At 36.9% G+C, this 23169-nt stretch overlaps 1 long non-coding RNA gene across 2 annotated transcripts in view; it reads right to left on the bottom strand.

Annotated features, from left to right (window-relative positions):
- The window catches only part of LOC138161314 (uncharacterized), a 62545-nt gene that overhangs the window by 829 nt on the left and 38547 nt on the right, over positions 1-23169 (bottom strand). The gene's annotated exons all lie outside the window — the stretch shown is intronic.

Below are 23169 nucleotides of genomic sequence, written 5' to 3'. Positions count from 1 at the left end.
ATCTATCTATCTATCTATCTATCTATCTATCTATCTATCTATCTATCTATCTATCTACCTATCTACCTACTATGTGTGTGTGTATATATATATATAACATCTATCTCTGTCTCTATCTCTAGCTATTTCTGTCTTTGTCTACTTAGACATAGAGATAGATAAGAAAAAGATAGAGACAGATACATGCTTACATATATAAAAGCATATGTAACATGTGGTTATGTGCACATATATAAATGTGTGTAAACGTATTGGTATATAAACATACAAATAATATAGACATATGTGTGTCTGTGTGTTAATCAGCTTTCTGGTCTATCCAATTGCATATCATGAAGAATAGATACAGATACTCTTACTGACTTTTTTTCCCCTCCATATTGACAGTTTGGATGAATTGTTTGGAGTGATTGAGGTTGTCATTTAGGAGGGCCTGCAATGTTCTGGAGCTCAGTATAATCAACCCAATATTGTCTGCAAGAAGAAGCATTTAAATTCACTACCTATAAGAAACCACGATATTTTTAGGCTCTGCACTGTATATACTTTACAGGGGTAAATGTCTTTTGTGAACACACATCTCCCTATTTTTAACTTCATCTTTTACTGTTGATTATAAGGTGGTCAAAATTTTCTCCACTGTGCGATAATTCAGGGATCCTATAAGATTTTGAAATATATATAATAAGCACTTGTAAGTTATTATTTTACTCTACCAAATTGATGTTCTCTTTTATTTTTTTTAATTGCCAAAAAGAAATAAATATAAAGGGATCTTATATATTCTATACCCTTAGTCAAATCTATGACTATAAAGATGTCATAGACCTATATGAATCATTTAGAAAAGCTTGCTTTCTTAAATTTTAATCAAGTATGCCATCAAAAGCATACATAGATTATTCTCATATAGAATTTTTAGAGAAAAGAAAGTAATTATATGATTCATTAGTTATGGATATTTTCTTTGGAGACTTTTTTTGAGTAATGACTGGGTGGGTGATTTTTACCCAGTATTGGGGATGTATCAATGCACCTCTTTTCAGAAAGATTGAGGATTACTTCCTGAATGTCCACAATAAAATTTAGTAACTTCTGGTATGGATCTCCACACAATTGCATTCAGCTGCTCTTGACATATTTTGGCTGCTATTTTTACCACTTTATGCAGTATATGTTAGAGTGTAAAAGTGACAACTACATTGTCAATGATGGGGGGAAGGATACTGTAGATATATTTATAGACATATTTCTACTTTAATCATATCATGAAAGGAGAATCAGAACAAAGGGGGAAAAGCACAGGAAATGAAGAAAAAAAGTGAAATTGTATGCTTTGCTCAGCATTCAGACTCCATAATTCTTTCTCTGCATGTGTATAGCATGTTCCATCATGAGTTTTTTGTAATTGTTTTAGATCTTTGCATTACTGAGAAAAGCTAAGTCTATCAAAGGTGATTATCACACAATGTTGCTGTTACTGTGTCTTATATTCTCCTGATTCTGTTTACTTCTCTCAGCATCAGTTCATGTAAATTTTTCCTGTTTTTTCTGAAATCTGTCTGCTCATCCTCTCTTAAAGCACAATAGTATTTCATTACATTCATATAACACAGTTTGTTCAGCCATTCCCCAATTGATGGGCATCCCCTCAATTTCCAATTCTTTGCATCACCAAAAGAGCTGCTATAAATGTTTCTGTACATGTGTATCCTTTTCTCTTTCTTATGACCTCTTTGGGATGCAGACCTGGTAGTGGTATAACTGAATCAAAGGGTATGCCCAGTTTTATAGCCATTTGGGTGTAGTTCCAAATTGCTCTCCAGAATGATTGGATAGGTTCACAATTTCACCAACAATTGTATGTGTTCAATTTTCCCACATCTTCTTCAATATTAATCGTTTTCCTTTTCTGTCATATTCACCAATCTCATAGATGTGAAATGGTACCTCAGAGTTGTTTTAATTTGCATTTCACTGATCAATAGTGATTTAAGAAATTTTTATGTGATTATATATAGCTTTAATTTCTTCATCTGAAAACTGCTTGTTCATATCCTTTGATCATTTATCAATTGAGGAATGACTTGTATTCTTATAAATTTGACTCAGTTCCCTATATATTTGAGAAATGAGGCCTTTATCAGAAACACTGGCAGTAAAAATAGTTTCTCAGCTTTCTGCATTTCTTCCAATCTTAGTTGCATTGGCTTTGTGCAAAACCTTTTTAATTTAATGTAAACAAATCTCTCTTTTACATTTCACAATGATTACTATCACTTGTTTGGTCATGAATTCTTCCCCTCTCCATAGATCTGACAAGTACACAATTCCTTACTGTTCAAATTTGTTTATGGTATCACACTTTATATCTAAATCATGAGCACATTTTGACCTTCTCTTGGTATAGGATATGGGATGTTGGTCTATGCCTAGCTTCTACCATACTATTTTCCAGTTTTCCCAGCAGCTTTTGTCAAATAGTCAGTTCTTATCCCAGAAGTTGGAGTCTTTGGGTTTATCAAACAGTAGATTACCATAGTCATTGATTACTGTTTTGTGTACCTAACCTATGTCTTAGCTACAACTAAATAGTTTTGACGATTTCTACTTTATAATATAGTTTCATATTTGGTATGGCAAGGCCACTTTCAAATGAAGAATTGCGTATTTTCTTCTATATATTTCATTCTTTTGCTTTTTATACTGATTCGTAATGTCTCATAAAGGCATTAGCTTCCATGCACCCAAATCTAATTTTTTAAGGAATTATTTTTTGAGTTACATTTTGTATTTCCTTTTCCATTTTACCAATTCTATTTTGCCCTTTTTAAAATATTAATTGTATCTATTTATTTTCAGTTTTCAACATTCATTTCCACAAGATTTTGAGTTGCAAATTTTCTCCCCATCTCTCCCATACCCCAGCCCAAGATGGAAAGCATACTGAATACTCCTTCCCCCAGCCTGCCCTCTCATATTTCTCCCTTTATCCCTCCCCTTCCCCTCTTCTCTCTTACTTACTTGTAGGGCAATATGGATATCTATACCACATTGCCTGTAGATCTTATTTCCTGGTTGCATGTAAAAACAATTTTTTAACATTTGTTTTTAAAACTTTTGAGTTCCAGATTCTCTGCCTTCTTCCCTCCTCACCCACCCCCACTGGGAAGACAAGCAATTCAATATAGGTTATATATGTGTAGTTATGCAAAATATTTCCATAGTAGTCTTGCTGTGAAAGACTAACTATATTTCCCTCCATCCTATCCCACTTTTCATTAATTCTACTTTCTCCTTTGACCCTATCCCTTTTCAAAAGTGTTTGCTTCTGACTACCCTCTCCTCCAATCTTCCCTCCCTTCTATCATCCCCCCTCTTATCCACTTCCCCCCTACTTTCCTATAGGGTCTGATAGCCAATTGAGTGTGTATGTTATTCCCTCCTTAAGCTAAATCCAATAAGTGTAAGGTTGACTCATTCCCTTTTACCTCCTTCCTCTTCCCTTCCATTGTAATAGCTTTCACTTTCCTCTTTTATTTGAGATAATTTACCCTATCCTATGTCTCCCTTCCTCCTTCTACCAATATTTTCCTTTCTCAACACTTAATTTTATTTTTTAGATATCTATGTATACATGTACACACACACATATATTCCCTTCAAATACCCTCATACTGAAAAAAGTCTCAGGAGTGACAAATATTGTCATTCTGTGTAGGAATGTAAACAGTTCAACTTGAATAAATCCCTTATGATTTCTCTTTCCTGTTTACCTTTTCATGCCCCTCTTGATTCTTATATTGGAAAGTGAAATTTTGTGTTAAGCTCTGATATTTTCATCAAGAATCCTAAAAAGTCCTCTATTTCACTGAATATCCATATTTTCCCATGAAGTATTATGCTCATTTTTGCTGGGTAGGTGATTCTTGATTTTAATTCTACCTCCTTCGACCTCTGGAATATCATATTCCAAGTCCTTTGATCCCTTAATGTAGAAACTTCTAGATCTTGTATTATCCTGATTGTGTTTCCACAATACTCAAATTGTTTCTTCCTGACAGCTTGTAATATTTTCTCCTTGACCTAGGAACTCTGGAAATTGGCTATGATATTCCAAGGAGTTTTCTTTGTGGGATCTTTTTCAAGAGGTGATTAGTGGATTCTTTCAATTTCTATTGTACCCTCTGATTCTAGAATATCAGAGCAGTTTTCCTTGATAATTTCTTGAAAGATAATGTCTAGGCTCTTTTTTGATCATGACTTTCAGGTAGTCCAATAATTTTTAAATTATCTCTCCTGGATCTATTTTCCAGGACAGTGTTGTTGTTGTTTTTAATGAGATATTTCACATAGCCTTCTGTTTTTTTTCATTCTTTTGGATCTGTTTTACAATACTGTAAAGCCAAACACAAGCAGCTCTCCAGAGGTCCGTTGCTGCTGTGGATAGTTTTAAGTTTCTGACCACATAGTATAGTTAATTCTCTATCCAGTAGTAAACTAAAGCAAAACAGTCACAGAAACCCAAGTACAGCATTCACAATGACATCACTAAAACGGTCACAGAATTTTAAACAAAGATATCACACAGTAAGTCCTTAACTCAATCATCCTTAAGAAGAAATCCTCCTTAAGGGATACAAAGTACAACAGTAACCCACCCCTAGGTTACATTGCCTTAATCTCTTCAGTCAGAATGTCTTCTTTCTTCTTGATTGGAGACTATCTTCCAATAATCCTTAACTAAATCATCCTTAAGGAGTACAAAGAACAAAGTTCTCCTACCCCTAGGTCACAGTAAATCATGATCTTGTCAGCCAGCACTAAATACCAAAGGAAAGGTCCTTTCTTCTTCATGTGGGGCTGGCTCCCAAATTCCATGGTTCCTTTTACATGCTTCCAACACTTGTCCAAATTCACCCAACTGTCGCCTGGATTCACAGGGAGGCAGCTCTCAGCTCCTCATCCAGCTCCTTGTTCAGTTCCCATTCCATATTGAAACTCACAGTGACCAGTCCACCTCAAGCCCTGTGAAGTCTATGTTTCTGGAAAGAGAAAACCTAAAACAGCCACAACATTCACACACATTGACAACACCATCATCAATTCACTTTCTGCCTTCGAAATAAGCATAGACCCACAAGTGAGGTCTGAGAAATCAACACAATTCATCAGTATGGTCCCAGGAACTCTGAAAATATCAGTAAAACCCTTCTCAAGGAATTCTGTAAACAGATAACAAGAAAAATCCTCTTTTAGGTCTTCTGAACCAACAGTAAGGTCCCAGGGCTTCTGTAACAACAGTAATGTCCTCTATCCGCAAACAGATCTGACAAAGTAACATCAACACAGACAGACAATGTGGTATCTTCCACAGCCATGCTTCCTCCCAGGTATGCTCTGACCCAGCTTGTGCTCCTGCTTTTATTTCTTGGTTCTCTTTCCTGTTCCACACTTTCTATTGTGTCAGTAAGTTCATTCCACCTTCAAATCACAGGGCTCAAAAGCAATTGAAGAACTGAAACAAGTCACTAAGTACTCCTTTGCTTGTGATTACGAATACCTTGATTTCTCAATAATTAATTAGCTTCTATTTACTCCAGTCTAATTTTGATTTTTTGAACATGCTGCAGAAGACTGAGGAAGAATGACCAGGATGCTAAGACTTTGTCTGTTTGTGGCTTGGTTAAGCTTTGAATTCCCACTTGCAGAAATTGTGAAGGATTTGAGATGGACTGGACCCTGTGAACTTCAGTGTGGAACAGAACCTACCCAGAGAGCTGGACAAGGCACTGGGAGCTGTCTGCCATTGAACCCAGGTGACAGTCTAGTGAATCCAGGTAGAATCTGGGACCATGGAAGGGGATCCAAGGAATCTGAGAACTGACCCCAAGTCAAGATGAAAAGACCTCTTCATGGGTACTGAGTAATGATGAAATTGTAGTTTACTAGTGACCTAGGGGTAGAGGATTTGTGTATTCTCTAATGATTGTACTTAGTGATTAATGATACCTAGTACTTGATTGCTGAATAAGTGACAGATTGAGTTAACTTAAGTGTGCCCCATGAGTGAAAGACTTTGACTATTGTACTTTGAGATGATTGTTCTTTGTTTTCTCAATATTGTTGAGAATCCAATATTCTCTAATTAGAGAATTCAGTTCTCTAAATATGGTGACCACTTTGGTGAAAACTATGTGGCCATTTTAATGATAAGCTGTTGTGAATACTATCTTGTGATTTTCTGTGACAAGCTGTAATATTGTGAATGCTGTACTTTGATTTTCTGTGAATGTTTTGCTCTGATTTATTATGGAATAAATAGAGTGTTTACTATACTGTGTAATCAGAACCTTAAAAGCTGTTCACAGTAGCATTCTTCTGGAAAGCTGCTCATGCATGGCACTACATTATGGTGGAATTTGCAGGATTACAAAGTATATTGCCTCTATTTGTTGCAGAATCCATGTCAATTTGAATAGAAATTGTAAGGATAAGGATCCTAGAGGGATGGAATGTACTGGCAAGCACAGAAGTAGTTCACACCTTGTTTTAGTCTGTTAAGAAATAGAATGTGTGAACACAACTTGTGAACTCCTGGGGTGGGGTGGGGGGGCTAATGACTATATAAGGAGAGCCCCAGAGCTAGAGACAGAAGGAGCTGAAAAGAGGACTCATGTGGTGGCAGAGTTAAGGGGAATACTTGTGGTATGCTGGGACTCTGTCTGCCTGCTCTATCTGTGTTGATGTTTATTTGTGATACTTTATGCAGAAGCCCTACAACCTTACTGGAAGCCCTTAAAGAGGATTTTCTGGTTTTCTGTTTAGAGTAGTCCCTGGAGGAGGGTTTTGGAGGTCCTGGGACTGTACTAATGCTTTGTGCTTACCTGTTGGACTTTGTTTGTGGGTCAGTGTTGATTTCTATGTTGATGATTTCTTTTGAGTTCTCAGACCTTGTTGGTGGATCTGAGTTGATTTCACAGGCAGATAGTGAATTAATGATGGTGCTGGCAATATGTATGAATATTCTTGTGACTTTTTTAAACTTTGTCTTCCCAGAAACAGGAACTGTGAAGGACTTAAGGTGGACACTGTGAACTTCAATATAGAATGGGAAGTATGTGAAGAACTGGACAAGGAACTGGGAGTTGCTTGCCTTTGAACCCAGGTGACAGTTGGAGCTGGGACCATGGAAGAGGAACCATGGAAACTGAGATCCAGCCTCTAGTCAAGCTGAAAGAATACTACTTGGATATTATGTACTGACTGAGAAGATTTTGATTTACTCGTGACCAAGGGATGGATGCCCTGTGTATTTTCCACTACCCCTTAAGAAGTTACTGAGTAGTGACTGATAATTGAATATTGACTAATGATTAAATAGTGACTAATTTGTAACTTAGTGTGCCCCATGAGTGGAGAGCTTTGACTGTTGTATTTTGTGACCCTTAAGGAGGTCTCCTTAAGGATGATTGAATGATTGAGTTACTAAATGATTGTACTTTGTTGAAAATTATTGTGACCACTTTGGCGAAAACTATGTGGCTATTTTAGTGATAAGTCATTGTGAATCCTGTATTTTGATTTTCTGTGATAAGCTGTAATATTGTGAATGCTGCACCTTGATTCTCTGTGAATGTTTTGCTCTGATTTGTTATGGAATGAAGTGTTCACTACACCGTGTAGTGAGAACTTTAAAAGTTCTTCACAGTAGCCATTCTCTGGAAAGCTGCTGATGCTTGACTTTACAATGGGAAAGGGAAAGAAGGGGACATAGAAGAATATGTGATATTCTGGGATCAAATAAACCATTAGCAATGAAGGAAAGGAGACCTCTGCAGTCTTAGAAAAAGACCCTACAGGAGAATGAGTTGTGAGGAGGAGAAAAGGATTAAAAAGGGGAATGTGGAGAAGGAGATCTTGCTTTGGTGGTGGAAGGTGGTTCCCCTGATGAATAATCCTATGGGTGAAGAGAGACAGTCTGTGAAGGGAGAAAAGGATGTCGTATTAGATATGGTCTGGGGGGGGGGGTGTAAAGTGCTTAAAAACTCTACTTGTCTGACCTTGGAAGGGGAGGAGTTGAACCTTCTGGGGGTAACTGGAACCTGGAATATATGACAAAGGATGCTTGGGGCTGGGGATAATTGGGGGCAAATGAGGGTGGGGAAGTGTAATCAGGAGAGGATATAGAACAATGGTAGTTTGTAAAATCAGGGATACAGTGGGGGAGGGGTGCTATTATGGAATATGCCCTCTCTCACATCTGCAATGTTTAATATTGTTCTGAGAATGTGGCAAAATGGAACTGGAGAATCCACAGGATAAGTTCTACAAGGCAGTGGCAGAAACAGCCTTAAGGGAAGAGAACAAAGTGTTTACCCTGAAAGCTTTGATTACATGTAGAACACCAAAAAAAAGGAGATTGAATAATTACAGCAGTCAAAATCAGAGAATGTAGGGGCGGCCAGGTAGCACAGCGAGTAAGAGCACCGGCTCCAGTGTTGAGAAGACCTGGAGATCGAATCCCGGGCTCAGACACTTAGCACCCACCCAGAAACACCTGGCCGTGTAACCTTGAGCAAGTTACTTAAGCCCAATTGCTTAGGGGTGGCTAGGTGGCTCAGCAAGTAAGAGCACCGGCTCCAGTGTTGGGATGACCTGGATCAAATCCGGGCTCAGATACTCAGCACCACACCCAGAAATAACTGGCCGTGTAACCTTGAGCAAGTTACTTAACCCCGATTGCTTTAAAAAAAAAAATCAGAGAAAGAGGGAGGATCTTCAATAGACAGAGAGGAAGAATATGAAAAAAAAATAATGAACAGGACTAGTTGAAAGGAAAAAGAAGGGGTAATCTACTTGACCTAGAGAAAAAAGAATAATATAGCAAGATAAAAGCAAGAGAGGAAAATGAACAAATAAGCAAAATCCTGAATGGAAAGAAGTAATAAGGGGAAGCCATCACTGGTGAGGAAAACAGAGTCAGTGAGAACTGGATCACCTTTTTAAAAATTAAGATAAGGTAAGTATAAATGAACAGAGAAATGTGTTTATAGCAGAAGAAGGAGAAAATAATAATTGGAAAATATGAAAGACAGATGGAGGGAAATATGTCCTTAATTCCCATAATTTTAAATATAAGTCGATTAAACAATTCAAAAAAGTTTTTAAAAGAATGAGAAATTTGATAAGAAAACAAAACCCTATAATTTGTTGCTCACTAGAAACACATTTTTTTAAAAGAGAGAGAGACATACAAAATAAAACTGAGGGAATGGAAAAATGTTTTTACTATGTATTAAATGAATCCAAAAAATCAGGAGCTATCATGCTGTCTGACAAATCCAAAATAAACATTCAAGGGGATGGGAAGGAGAATAAACAAGGAAATTTTATCATACTCAAAAGAACCATAGACAGTAAACCAATATTAAGGTACATCAATGAAACCTGAACAGCTAAGTGATGCAGTGGATAAAGCCCTGGGTTTGAAATCAAAGGAACTCCTCTTCCTCAGTTAAAATCTGCCCTCAGACATTTGCTAGCTGTGTGACTCTGGGCACATCATTTAACCCTGTTTGCCTCAGTTTTCTGATCTGAAAAATGAGCTGGAAAAGGAAATTGCAAACCACTCAAGTATCTTTGCCAAGAAACCCCAAATGGGGTCATGAAGAGTCAGTCATGACTGAAGCAACTAAACAATAAGATGGGACTGCTTGGTGAAACCGACAGACTTTCAAACATTAATATTGGTTGAGTTTTGTTTTGTGGAATCTAGGTGTTGCAATGAATAAAACAATGCACCTGAAGTTAGAAAGGCTCATCTTCCTGAGTTTAAATCTGGCCTCATGTACATATTAGCTCCATGACCCAAGGCAAGTTGTTTAACTCTGTTTGATGAAGTTCTACATTTTTAGAATGAGTTTTAGAAAGAAATATCAAACCACTACATTTTCTTGCAAAGAAAACCCAAAATGGAATCACAAAGAGTTGGACACAACTGAAATAATTTAAGAAAAATGAAATCAGTGCTACTGGATCAAAAGTTCATGGAATAGAAAAAGGTGTAAGAGGACTGGAAAAGAAAAAAAAAACGTGGACAGTATAGTTATGGAAGATTCCATAAGCCAAAAAGAGATTCTCTGATCCTAGAGGTAAGAAGAAGTCACTGGAATTTGCTGAATAGATGGTAATATGGCTATACCTGTGCTTGAGGAAGATTAATTTTATAGCTGGTAGAGGATAGAATGCTGTGAAAACCATTCAGAATGCTATTCCAATAGTGCAATCATGAGAAATCAAGTATTTGTTAGCTGATTCATTTTCTATCCTTTTTGTTGGCAGTGTTTATCTGGATTTTTAACAAACCACTCAAACTAAACATCTATTAAGCATCTAGTCTGTCCCAAGTACTGTGTTATGAACTGGGGATGCAAAAAAATATAAAAAACAATCTCTGATCATAGATTACATCCTATTAGTAGAGATACATGTCCAAGTATATGTTGAATATCTACTGAATAATAAAATAAATACAAGTCAGTTAAAAAGTAGTTACACAGAGAGGGCAGTAACATTTGGGAGTGAGGATCAACAAACATCTTATATAGAAGGCATTTTTGAGCTGAGTCCTAAAAGAAGAAAAAGATTTTATTAGAAAGAAGAGGGAGTGCCTTCCTGGCACAAGAAATAGCCTGGGCCAAGGTGTGAAGACTGGATGAAGAGTGCCTTGAAGAATAAAGAGAAAACCAATATATATTAACTATAGATTGTGAGAAGGGAAGTAACATATACTAAGGCTGGAAAGATTGGATGAAGATAGTGTGTGAAGGTATTTAAAAAACCAAAAACAAAGGCTCTTTACTCTAGAAGCAATAGGAAGGCACTGGTGTAGATTGAGTAAAGGAATGACATGGTAAGACCTATGCTTAAGAAAAATCACTTTGTCAGCTATACTGGAAATAGATTGAAATGATGAGAGAATTGAGACAGGAAAAGCTATTAGAAGGCCCTGGCAATCATCTAGATCATAATGGCAGTGACAACCTGAACTACGTTGGTAGCCATGTAAGTAGTGAAACAAGAAGCAGATAAAAAGATATTTTGCAGGTAGACACATTAAAATTTGGCAATTAATTAAACCCGTAGTGTGAGGGAAAGCATGGAATGGAGGATAATTCTGAGGTTATAAAATTAGAGATTGGAATAATTGTGGTGCCTTCAACAGAAATAGGGAAGTTTGAAAGAGAGATGAGTTTTGGGGAAGATAATATCCAATTTGGAATATAAAATAAGAAGTGACTGATGTGACTGAAGCTAATAAGTAAAGAGTCTAGGCCTAGGCAGAAAGAAAGATAGATGATAGACAGACAGACAGACAGACAGACAGACAGACAGACAGATAGATAGATAGATAGATAGATAGATAGGAAATATACAATTACATATGTATATGTCATTTAGAGAGAGGTGAAAATCTCATGGGATCTTATGAGATCATCAAGAGAATGTAAGTAAAGGATATTAGGGGACCTAGGACAAAATGGTTTTGAAGAATAACGATAATTAGGAGAAATGATTTGGATATTGATCCAGCAAAGGAGCCTAAGGAGTGGTCAAATAAGTAGGAGGAGCACCAAGGAGAGAAGGATGTTATAAAAACCTAGAAAGACTGTATAGGAATAGAGGGTGATGAAAACTATCAAATGCTAAAGCAGAGAGAAATATAAAAACTGAAGAAAGACATATTTGGTAATTGAGAGATCATGAGTAATTTTGGAAAGATCAGTTTTAGTTAATATGTTGTCTGACAAATTGGAGAGGTGAGAAATGAGTGAGAAGCAAGGAAGTCATAGCAATTGGCAGGCTTTCTAGGAATTTGACTTAGAAAGGAAAGAGATGTGTATATAGTAGAATGATAGAATGATAGGTCAAAGGATTATAACATCTAATGACCATTTTTGTTTTCTTGTTTTGTTTTGGATTTGGATGGGCATGGAAGGAATATGTATATTTTAATGCATTGTTAGTCACCAGTAGATAGGAAATTATTAAAATCAGAGGGAAAAGTGGGGCTTATTGAAAGGACAATCTCTTGGAGACTATGAGAGATGATTAAACAAAGGATTGTAGGCTTTGGATTGTATACTGTGCCTAGGAAAGGAAAATAAATACTTCATTATGAGGCAGTAGAAAATGGTGTCAATGAGTTTTGAGATAAAGAGATGTGGGTGCTTGTGGCAAATGTTCACAATTATATCCAGAAATTAAGAAGTAAGGTCCTTAACTAAAGTAGATGTTGAGAAAGTCAGTGAGTCTTGAGTAAATAAAAGCTTTGGATAAGCTTTTTGGGGTAGTGAGATAGGTTGGGTTGAGTTGAGGTAGCTGTGGCAACTTCTATGAAGGGTGGCATGCACTGGGGCAGAGTTCTGACTATAGATAGGAGTTTAGACTGACAGGAGCAACAAAGTGGGAAGTATAATGTAACAATATTTGTAGACACTGAAAAGTCACACAGTTATTTTGCGATATGAGGTCAGAATTTAGAGTTCAAACATTGAAGACTGCAGCTTAGTCCAATTCTCCCTGTATGGAACAAAGAACTATGATGGGAGGGGCTGGAATTGGCTGACATTGCTGGTAGTTGTCATTTATTGGGATCAACAAGAACACAATAAAGCTTTAATTCCTCACCCAGTGCCCATCCCATGTGAGCTCATTTTACATGATTTTTACTATTTCTTTAAGCCATTTTCTATTTCTAGAATTTTGTCTTTTATAAATTATGACTGGCCATAAACTAATGAATTAATTGTGTTGTTTAATCGTGGGGCAGAGGAGAATGCAATGAAGAATATCATTTACTAGCTGTATATGCACAGAACCACAGGATCAGAGGTAGAAACATCTGTTTGGAAGACCAGGATTTCCTTTGTGGGGACTGAGTATGAGAATTTTGTGGTTCTGAATTCATTAATAACTTTTAGAAGCTACTAAATAGCAGAAATTGACAAATCGCATGACGAGTGCAAGCATCTTTAAACGAATATAATCATTGGTGAACCAGATTCGTGTGGCTTAGAAGTTACATTTATCACCAAAGCAATGGGGTGGGGGAAAGTGTAAAATAATGAACTGAGGGAAAAATCACTTCTTTGGGGCTTCCCAGTGGGAGCAGAAAGGTGTCTTCTGATAGAAAAAAAAATCTGTCCAACTCCAAGTTTTAAGCTTAGAGGGAGCCAGATAAGGAAGTGCCTCTTCCTTTCACTTTTGCTTTTCCCACTATCTCTAAATCTTGCCAATAGTGACACCTACAATTTATAAAAATATATTAACATCTCTTTCCTCAAACAGTACTTTGATTCTTTCATCTTATTCTTGTTTTTTCCCAATAAAGCTAACAAAATCCCTTTTTCCTGTATTTCTTTTTTGGCTTTATCTGATTCTGAATTTTATTTCTTATAGTCTTCTTTTTTTTTCTTTTTGGAGGGGGGAAAGCAGGGCAATTGGGGTTAAGTGACTTGTCCAAGGTCACACAGAATTAAGTGTTAAGTGTCAGAGGTCAGATTTAAACTCGGTTCTCCTGAATCCAGGGCCAGTGTTCTATTCACTGTGCCACCTAACCACTCTTCTTATATTATTCTTAAAAGAAAATTCTACACTTCTTTATTCTTCCTTTAATACTTGTTCTTTAAAAAGCAAAGTTTGGTGATCTGATCAAATAAATTGATGATCCATATTGTTTGACAGCATACCTTTACCCTTATTGTAAAAAGCATTAAATTTTGCCTTCAGAATTATATTTTTGAGAATTTCACAACCATGCTTTGATGACTTATGTTGAATCAATCCATGGGCTCTGGTTTATCATATATCTGAATTTTTTGCAACCTGCTCTACCCAGATCTAGAAAGCATGTCAGATTAACCAGCTTTCCCTTTGTCTACCATAAATTCTAAGAGGAAATGGTTACTCCCTCTCAATTTTCTCCTGATCAGTAAAAATCATTTCCAAAATAGCATTTTCCGCTTGTTGGTGCCCCTACTTTTAGTAAGAATGAAGTTGTCATTAAAAACCAAATAAGAGAGTGTTCTATCTGAGGACTGAGGGGGTGGGGGAAGAAAGAGACAGAAAGAGGGGAGGGCAGTTTCCTCATAATTGAAGTGATCCATCACTACTTTGTCATATCTCTTTGTCAACTTAATGATCTGTTTCCTAAATTACTCCTCTAGCTCCACCTTATGTGCAGATGGTCTATGTTATATTATTATTATTATTATCATTAGAATATTTATTTTGTTTTCTGCCTTTTATTCCAGGTTTTCCTCACATAAGTATTTCTTCTTGATGTATAATTCTTTTTAAAAACTATATATTCCCTTTGAATGAGATATAATTGTCTAGAATCATATTCTTGTGTGGATACATCCCATCAAGTCTCATTGGAATCTCTAAGTTATTATTATTATATCTACGTTAAAATCACCAGTTATGTTTCAATTTACCCACATTTTATGCATTTTTTCTAAACTTCTGAGAACACAGCTTCTCTTGAATTTTATTTTCTATAAATTTTTGGATGTTTTCTTCCTACATTGTATTATGTTTTATTCTAGCCAGCATGCTGGATATAAGTAAGGAATGGTCTCTCTTAACACATTATTTTCAATTTAAAGGCCTATTAATTACATTTTCAAAGATTTCAGGAAAAAGAATGCTTTCCAGTCATTGTTAGGAGCACTCCATCATTGACCAAGAGAATCTCATGCCTCCATTTTAAGCCACAGTCCAGAAATCTCAGCTTCCATCTTCTTTTTTTTAATTTTTTAGTCTTTTTTAATTTGTTTGTTTACTTTTAGTTTGTAAGATTCAGCTCTACAATTCCTTGAGTTTCAAATTTTCTCCCCCTCCTTCCCCTCCTTCCCCCATGGTGGCATACAATCAAATATAGCTTCTTAACTTTGAAATTGTGATGTATTTTGGATATTTTTGTTTATTTTTTTTGATGAAGGGGGATCTGTATTTGTAATTTTAGCTATATCAAAGACTTTCCATGTGGAAAGTTCCTCTGCCAGTACAGATGGACAATTCATCTGAAATGTATGGTCTTATTTAGATATTTCTGGATCATGAAGCTGTTTAGTGTTTTGCCCAGTGTCACTCAAATGATACTGATCAGAGACAAAGACTGACACCAAGCCTTCCTTATTCCAACATTGGCCCTGTCTCTGTTATTGGATCAATGTTGCTTCTAACAGTTATTATTAATGTCATTTTATAGATGAGGAACTGAAGTTCTAAGAAGTTAATTGGTTGGCTTGGGGTTAAAAAGGATGTATCCAAACACAGATTGGCACTCAGGGCTCTCTAGACTCTCAGTATTTTCTATTTATCTCTGTGTCCATCCATCTCTCTCTCTCTCTCTCTCTTTCTCTCTCTTTCTCTCTCTCTCGATCTGTCTCTCTGTCTCTCTCTGTCTCTCTGTCTGTCTCTCTCATCTTCCATCTCTTTTCCTTAATGTTTTTGAAGCAATATGAATTCAATTGAGTGCATCATCATTTTTGTTGGTATAGCAAAATCTCATTTAGAGATTGAAATAAGTTGCCATGGATATAGTGTATATATTGTCCAGCATGTGAAATTATATGGCATTACATTTATAATTGTAATTTTAGTAATAAATCTGAACAGCTGAAATTAGAATATATTTGAATCTACATACATTGGAAATAAGGTTTGTTTTCACTATAATGCAAAAAAAAAGTTTAATTTGTATTACATAACTAAATTCCAATTTATCACAATGACATTTTCTTCCTACCTTTCACAAAAAAAAGTTGACACACATAACTGTGTGGTTGAACTTTCAAGAAGAAAGAAGGAAAAAAGTTTAACAACATCATGTTTGTACTTGTAGAGAGAGAGAAATGGTGGTACTATAGTCCAGAGGCTGCATTTTTTTAAATCCAGAGCTCCTTTATTTTAACGAAGAGAGGTCATTCTATATTTTATGTTCTCAAGCTACAGCTTAAGTTTGTGGTAAAGAAATGTCAATGGGAAGGAATTTACATTCTGGACTTATGTGAGAATAACAAATCAAAACCAGATGCGAATGGCTTTCAAAAGTAAGGTTTTGTTACAGAAAATTTACTTAGCTTTTGAAATATTGAAGCATTAGCCTGGGGTTTGGAGAGACATAGAGAAAAGTTAGCAGGTTATAATTTTGCCAAAATACAGATTTGCATTTTAGTTCAAATGTCTTGTCCTCCCTCCCCCCAATAATGATGGATACAGGATTCTGTGCTCAGTAGAGCTTTTAAGTTGCTATTTAAGTTATGACTAACAATTTTGAAATACTGCAAACAGTACTGAAATGACTGAAACAATAATGTTTGATTCTGAAAAAAAATACTCAAATTTAATTAGATGCTGAGTTCAGGTTACCTCTGAGAAATATTAGTCTTGATTAGCCAATATATAATAAAGATCAATAACTTAAACTAGTCTTCCTTAGAAAATGAAAAAAATAGTATAGCTTTAATTCATAGAAATTGTGATAAAAGCTGTTGTAGAGAACTTCTAATTAAGCTTGTGGAGTGAACGGGAGTAGAATAATAATACAAATTAAAATTCATGTAGTACTTCACAAGTATTATCTCATTTTATTCCCTCATGATTATCCTGGGAAGTAGGTGATATTATTTTCTCCCTTTTAGAGGTGAGGAAACTGAGGCAGATAAAGGAGAAGTGACTTTCCCTGCATCACACAGCTGTAATAGTGAGCACCCTAGCACACCCAGGATGACCAGCTAGCACAGTTTCTTTGATCTGCTTTACTGAAGGAAAACCTTTTAAAGGGATCAACAAACTTTTTTTAATTACATTCACTAGTTCCGGGGAAAGGTCATCACACTGAACTTTGAGAAAATACAAGCAGAAAAATTGGCACAAAGTTCAACAGACAGGGCTCCAGTTGTTTGAACATAGCAGTACTGCTATACAATTTACATACATCACTGGATTGAGGGAGCACAGAAATCTGAGCAGTCAGGGAGGGGGTGCTCTTAATATATATATACATATAAACAAAGACAGTCCCTGATTGGCTTAGAGTCAGAAGGCACAAAACCTACTTGATCTGGCACAGCTGTGAATTATCAGGGTTCAAAGGGGATCGATCATTCAGATATTTACAATTTAGCCTGAGCCTGGGAAACTGAACTCCAACACCAAGAAGGGGAAAAAAAAACACCAAAAATCCTACCTTGGTGGTGTGCTCACAATAGCCTGTAAATGAACAAGATCTCAAACAAGTACTCCAGCACTTTTTCAATCAAATCAAATAATGCCCAAGAAATCAAAAATAAAATTACAGTGCCATTTTTCATCCCAGCTTTGACCAGAGAAACAAAAAGAAACAGAGGCCTGTGGACAAAATTGAAGGGGTCCAGCCAGGAAAAGTATGTCAAACACTGAGCTCAGTCCTCCAGTACAAATCTGTAATATCTATAACCTATGGTGCTATGGGATAAAATAATATAAAGAGCAGAATACTGTAACTAGAAGTTCCCAGGTCAATCAAGAAAATACTGGATCCAGGAATAGGAGAAGGAACACTAGGGCTCTCCAAATAGAAAGTTGCAGCGCATTAAATATTCTGGATGTTTTATTGAGAATCAACAATGTATACAAGAGTAATCAGTGTGTATGACCTAGAGATTATGCAAGCTTGTAATACACTGACCAAACTGCTCATGATGAACTTAAAAATGTAGCACTCTTCCTAAATGATGCAAGTAAACTGTAAACTTACTACAGCATGAGGATAGACACCAGTAGAAGTCAAAACCAGTAGCAGAACACCAGTTATATTAGATTGGGACCAACAGGGGCCCACTATATCCATCCAATAGTGAATTAGAAGCCATGGTTCTACATGAAGTCACAACTTAGGAATTAAATAGAAAACATAAATATATTGAAGAAATGTTATAATAATTTGGGCAAACTGGTAGGAAATAAAATAAATCTGCTTAAATCATCAGTTTTTCTGGATAAGAATAGGAAAATACCCAGATGGAGCCACTGAAAGAAATTCCATTCAAAATAACCATAGAATTATAAAATATGTGTATGTGTAGCTACTGAAACACATACAGGAACTACATGAATATAATTTAAAAGTATTATTTATAGAAATAGATCACATAATTGGAGAAATATTAGTTGTTCAATGTTAGAGAGGCAAGCCTACCAATAGTAATCAGGTAATTCATATTTGATAGTTGGATAATCATTATTGCAAGGAAATGGTTCTATCACATCATGTCGGTAGGATAAAAAGACCATCCTGATGAAAATATTTTAAGTATTTGGTGTCATATCACTTGAACTACTAAAGCATTCCTTTAAATAGCTAGAAAATATAATAAAATATATTTGGAGTAACATTGGTCAAGAGGGTCAAAGTTAAAAAAATTAAAAAAAAGATGGGAGGAAAGAAGCTTAGTAGTACTACATCTGAAACTATACTACAAACAATATTCATCAAAAACATTTAGAACTGGTTAAAAAGAAAAAAGTTGATTAGCAGAATAAATTAAATTCACAATATCACAAAAGCAAATGAATATAATAACAGTGTTAAATAAAGACACCAACAACTGGCATAAGCACTCATTATTTGACAAAAAGCTTTTGAGAAAACTGAAAAGCAATCTGAGAGAACTTATTTTAAAATCAACAGTGCATATCATATACCACAATAAACTACAAATGGTTATGTGACTTAGATATACAGGGTTACAACATATGCATAGATATGTGTGTGTCTGTCTGTGTGGAGTGGAAGATCATGGAAAGAGATACCCATCAGAAATATGGAAAGGGAATGACTTTTTACCAAACAATGGAGAGGAAGAATCATAGATGCATAATTTTGGTTATGCAAAGTTGCAAAGCTTCTGTACAAACCAGATCAATGAAATTTGCATTGATTGGGAAAACTGTTATAATAACTTTTGTTCTAGATAAAGATCTGCTATCAAATATATGCATATATACTTATTCAAATATATGAGAACACAAGTCATTTCCAAAAGATCCAAGATCAAAAATAATAAACAGAAGTTTTCAAATGAAGACATGAAATTTATCAATAATGATATGAAAAATGTTCCAGATAAGTAAAAATTAGAGAAATGCAAATTAAAATCACTCTGATGTTCTGCCTTCTATGCATCAGATGAGTAAATATTGTTTGAAAAATATCCTAGACACTTGGCCCCCCACATCCACTCATAATGTAAGTTAGGCAAGGCAGTCTTGCCTTCCAAAAGTTGTTGAGAGAATTTTGTATATTTAATTGGCTCTGAGGAAAAGGCAAGTTAAAACTTGCTGCAGGTGGGCTCTGATCCTTGGCTATCAGATAATTATGGACAATTTAGAAGCACAGCAATTTTCCTTATATCAAACAATTTTAATTTAATGTCCTAAATACATGTCCTTTTTAAAGATCCTTCTCTTGATATGGCTAAGTAAATCTCACTTTGTTGACTAATAAATAAGTTGCAAGTGCCTCATTTCATTATACAACTGAATGTAGATGAACATACAACTAGATTGAATGAGGGCCATCGTAGAAAAATTGGAACAGTTAGCAGGATCAAAGTGGAATTATTTTATTGGAAATGTGAAGGGCAATCAAAGGAAACTGAGATCAGAATAGACACCATAGTCACAAGTCCATCCTCCCCCTGGGTCCCAAACTGTGGGATGCACCAAGGATACACATTCAGTGCCCTGGCTTTGCTGCTCAGTTCTTATCTTTTCCTGTGGCTGAATTCTGAACTCCTGGGTTCCTTCTCCTCCCACAGGTGGCAGCCACTCCTGGCTTCTTCCCAGATCCCGATGCAGGCAGCTCACCATTCCTGTTCTCAGCTCAGCAAAGTCTGCATGCAGGCCATTCTTCTCTCCTGGTCCATGGCTCCACAGAGTCACAGTAACCACAACTGGGAAACAAACAATTATCACAGCCCCCATACTTTCCTTTTACTATGCAGATCCCATCCATGTCACCATTTTGTAGCAGCAAGCACCCCAGCATCACCAGGGTGGCTGCCAACACAGGTTCTTGGATCTGCTATGATAAAGGAAAGCAACTCAAAATGGGTTAACAAGCTTACTTTAATCAGTCAAACATATATCGTTCACCTAGTTCAGGGGAAAAAGGTCAGCACCCGAACTTCAGAGTATACAGACAGAATTATCAAGACAGAGAAACAGATCAAGTAGACAGGTTTCCAAACTGTCCAACCATTACATCCATACCAAATCAACATCTGGATTTTTCAAAGCCGGGGGGCTCTCATCAACGGCTTCCCAGAGTCTCATCTGATCAAATCACAGAACACTTCTCAAAGTTAGCCCCAAAGCAAAGCCTCACATCAGGGATTATATAGCCTGCAACTGGCTCAGAGAATGTAACACTGGCCAATCAAAAAGTATCTACTGAAAAACAAGCCTCCCACCCCAGGCTCCAGGTGCACTTTGACCTAGGGGCAGGGAAGATCTTAAAAATTTACATTCCCCTTCCCGGAGCTAAGATTGCTGAGTAGAAGCACTACCTTCCCTTGGCTCCAGCTTCCACCTTCCCCAATCCATGTAAATAGGGGACTCTAAACAAACTTTGGAGCTGCAGAACCCACAAAAATGACACAGAGAAGCTAACCTCCCACTGATAACAGCCCGGCAGGCCTGCAGGAATCCAGCACAGTGCTCTGGTAGCCGAATCCAGGACCAACCAGACTCTTTAGCCCCAGGGTGGGCCTGACCAGCCATGGCCAGAGGGACCCCAGATCAGCAGCACCTGTGACAGTTTCCAGATTTATCAACACATAGATGCAAAGGATAAAGTGAGACTCCAGTGCAGTCTGGATTTTGGGACCAGTAAGTGGGAGTGCATGGCTTTTGCCCCCCAGGGCGAGAAGCCACTCAGAGGCCTGCACAGCCAGCCAGTGCCACATGGTGGCTTCAGCTCCTGGTCTGCATAGTGTAGCAGGACCAAGCACCAGTCTGAGGGGTAATCGCTCTTGCTTTAACCTGCTTGGATCTAGATTGCAGTCTAGGGTGGAGGTCCTGGGGCATGTGTCCAGCTTGCCAGAGCATGTGGAGGCCTCAGAGAGGGCAATAATACCTCTGGCAGCTGAGAAAACCCCAGTATTTGGGACGAAAGCTCCCCTGTCTGGTGGCAGAGTCCTACAGTGGCAAAAAGCCCAAAAGTCAAGTAATTGAGTGGCAAAATAACCAGGCAAAGGAGAGAAAGCAGACAGAAGATTCCAAAAATACACTACGATTTTGGGGACAAAAAGGAGCAAGGCATGGAACAGGAGGAAAACAGTGAAGTCAGAATTCCTGCACCAAAAGCTTCAAAGGAAAATACAAGCTGGTTACAGGCCATAGCAGACCTTAAGAAGGATATAAGAGAAGTGGAGGAAAAATTGGGAAGAGAAATGAGAGCAATGCAAGAAAATTATGAAATGAGAGTCAACAGCCTGACTGAGGAAAATAATACCTTAAAAAACAGACTGACTCAAATGGCAAAGGAGGCTCAAAAAGGCAATGAGGAGAAGAATGCCTCAAAAAGCCAAATTTGCCTAATGGAAAAAGTATCTCAAAAGGTCAATGAGGAGAATTATTGCTTCAGAATTAGATTGGAGCAAATGGAAGCTAATGAACTTATAAGAAATCAAGATGCTGTTAAACAGATCCAAACAAATGAAGAATAGAAGGCAATGTGAAATATGTCATGGGGAAAACCACTGACCTGGAAAATAGATCCAGAACAGATAATTTAAAAATTATTGGACTACCTGAAAGCCAGGACCAAAGTAAGAACCTAGAAATCATCCTCCAGGAAGTTCTCAAAGAAAACTGCCCTGATGTTTTAGAAGCAGAGAGCTAAATAGAGGCTGAAAGAATCCACCGATCACCTCCTGAAAATGATCCCAAAAAGAAAACTCCTGGGAATATTATAGCCAGGTTCTGGAATTCCCAGATTAAGAAGAGAATATTACAAGCAGCCAGGAAGAAACAATTTGAATATTGTGAAAACACTATCAGGATAACTGAGGACCTGGCAGCTTCTACATTGAGGGATCGAAGGGCTTGGAATATGATATTCCAGAGGTCAAAGGAGCTGGGATTAAAACCAAGAGTCACCTACCCAGCAAAACTGAGTATTATATTTCAGGGGAAAATATGGTCATTCAGTGGAATAGAGGACTTTCAAGCACTCTTGCTGAAAAAACCAGAGTTGAACAGAAAATTTGACATTCAGATACAAGAAGCAAGAGAAGCAGGAGAAGGTAAACAGGGAAAAGAAATCATAAGGAACTTATCAAAGTGGAACTATTAACATTCCTACATGGAAAAACAATAATTGTAACTTATGAAACTTTTCTCAGTAGTTGAAGGGATTAGAAATATATACATATGTCTATATATAGGGTATATGAGCATATGAATACATATGTGAATGTGTGTATATATGTTTACAGTTATACATAGATAGAGGGCACAAGACCAATTTAACAGGAAGGGATGATACTTAAAAGGTGAAACTAAGAGGTAAGAGGGATATAATGAGAGGAGATGGGAAGAGACAGATTGGGGTACACTATCTCATACAGAAGAGGCAAGGGAAAATGGTTACAATGGAGGGGAAGAATAGGAAGGCAAAAGGGAATGGGTCAACCTTATTCCCATTGAATCTGGCTTGAGGGGGGAGTGAAATACACACTAAATAGGGTATCTCACACTCCAGGAGAATGGGGGGAAGGGGATGAGAGGGGGAATGATGGAAGGGAGGGCAGGCTGGGGGGGAGGGAAGTTGGAAGTACCCACTTTTGAAAAGGGATGGGATCAAAGTAGAGAATAGAAGAAGTGGGAAGTGGGATAGGAGGGAGGGAAATATAGTCAGTCTTTTACAATATATCTACTATGTTATTGTTTTGCATTAGCCACACATGTAGAAACTATACTGAACTGTTTATCTTCCCAGTAAGGGTGGGTGACAAGGAAGGAAGGTAATGAATCTGTAACTGAAAGTTTTAAAATCAAATATTCAAATACGTTTGTGTATGTATGTGTGTGTGTGTGTGTTAATACCAT

The sequence above is a fragment of the Petaurus breviceps genome, unplaced genomic scaffold, assembly GCF_028583685.1.
Source record: "Petaurus breviceps papuanus isolate PSGF00001 unplaced genomic scaffold, PetGlider_PUasm1.0 184, whole genome shotgun sequence".
NCBI lineage: Eukaryota > Metazoa > Chordata > Mammalia > Diprotodontia > Petauridae > Petaurus > Petaurus breviceps.
This window is presented reverse-complemented; position numbering and strand designations above follow the sequence as displayed.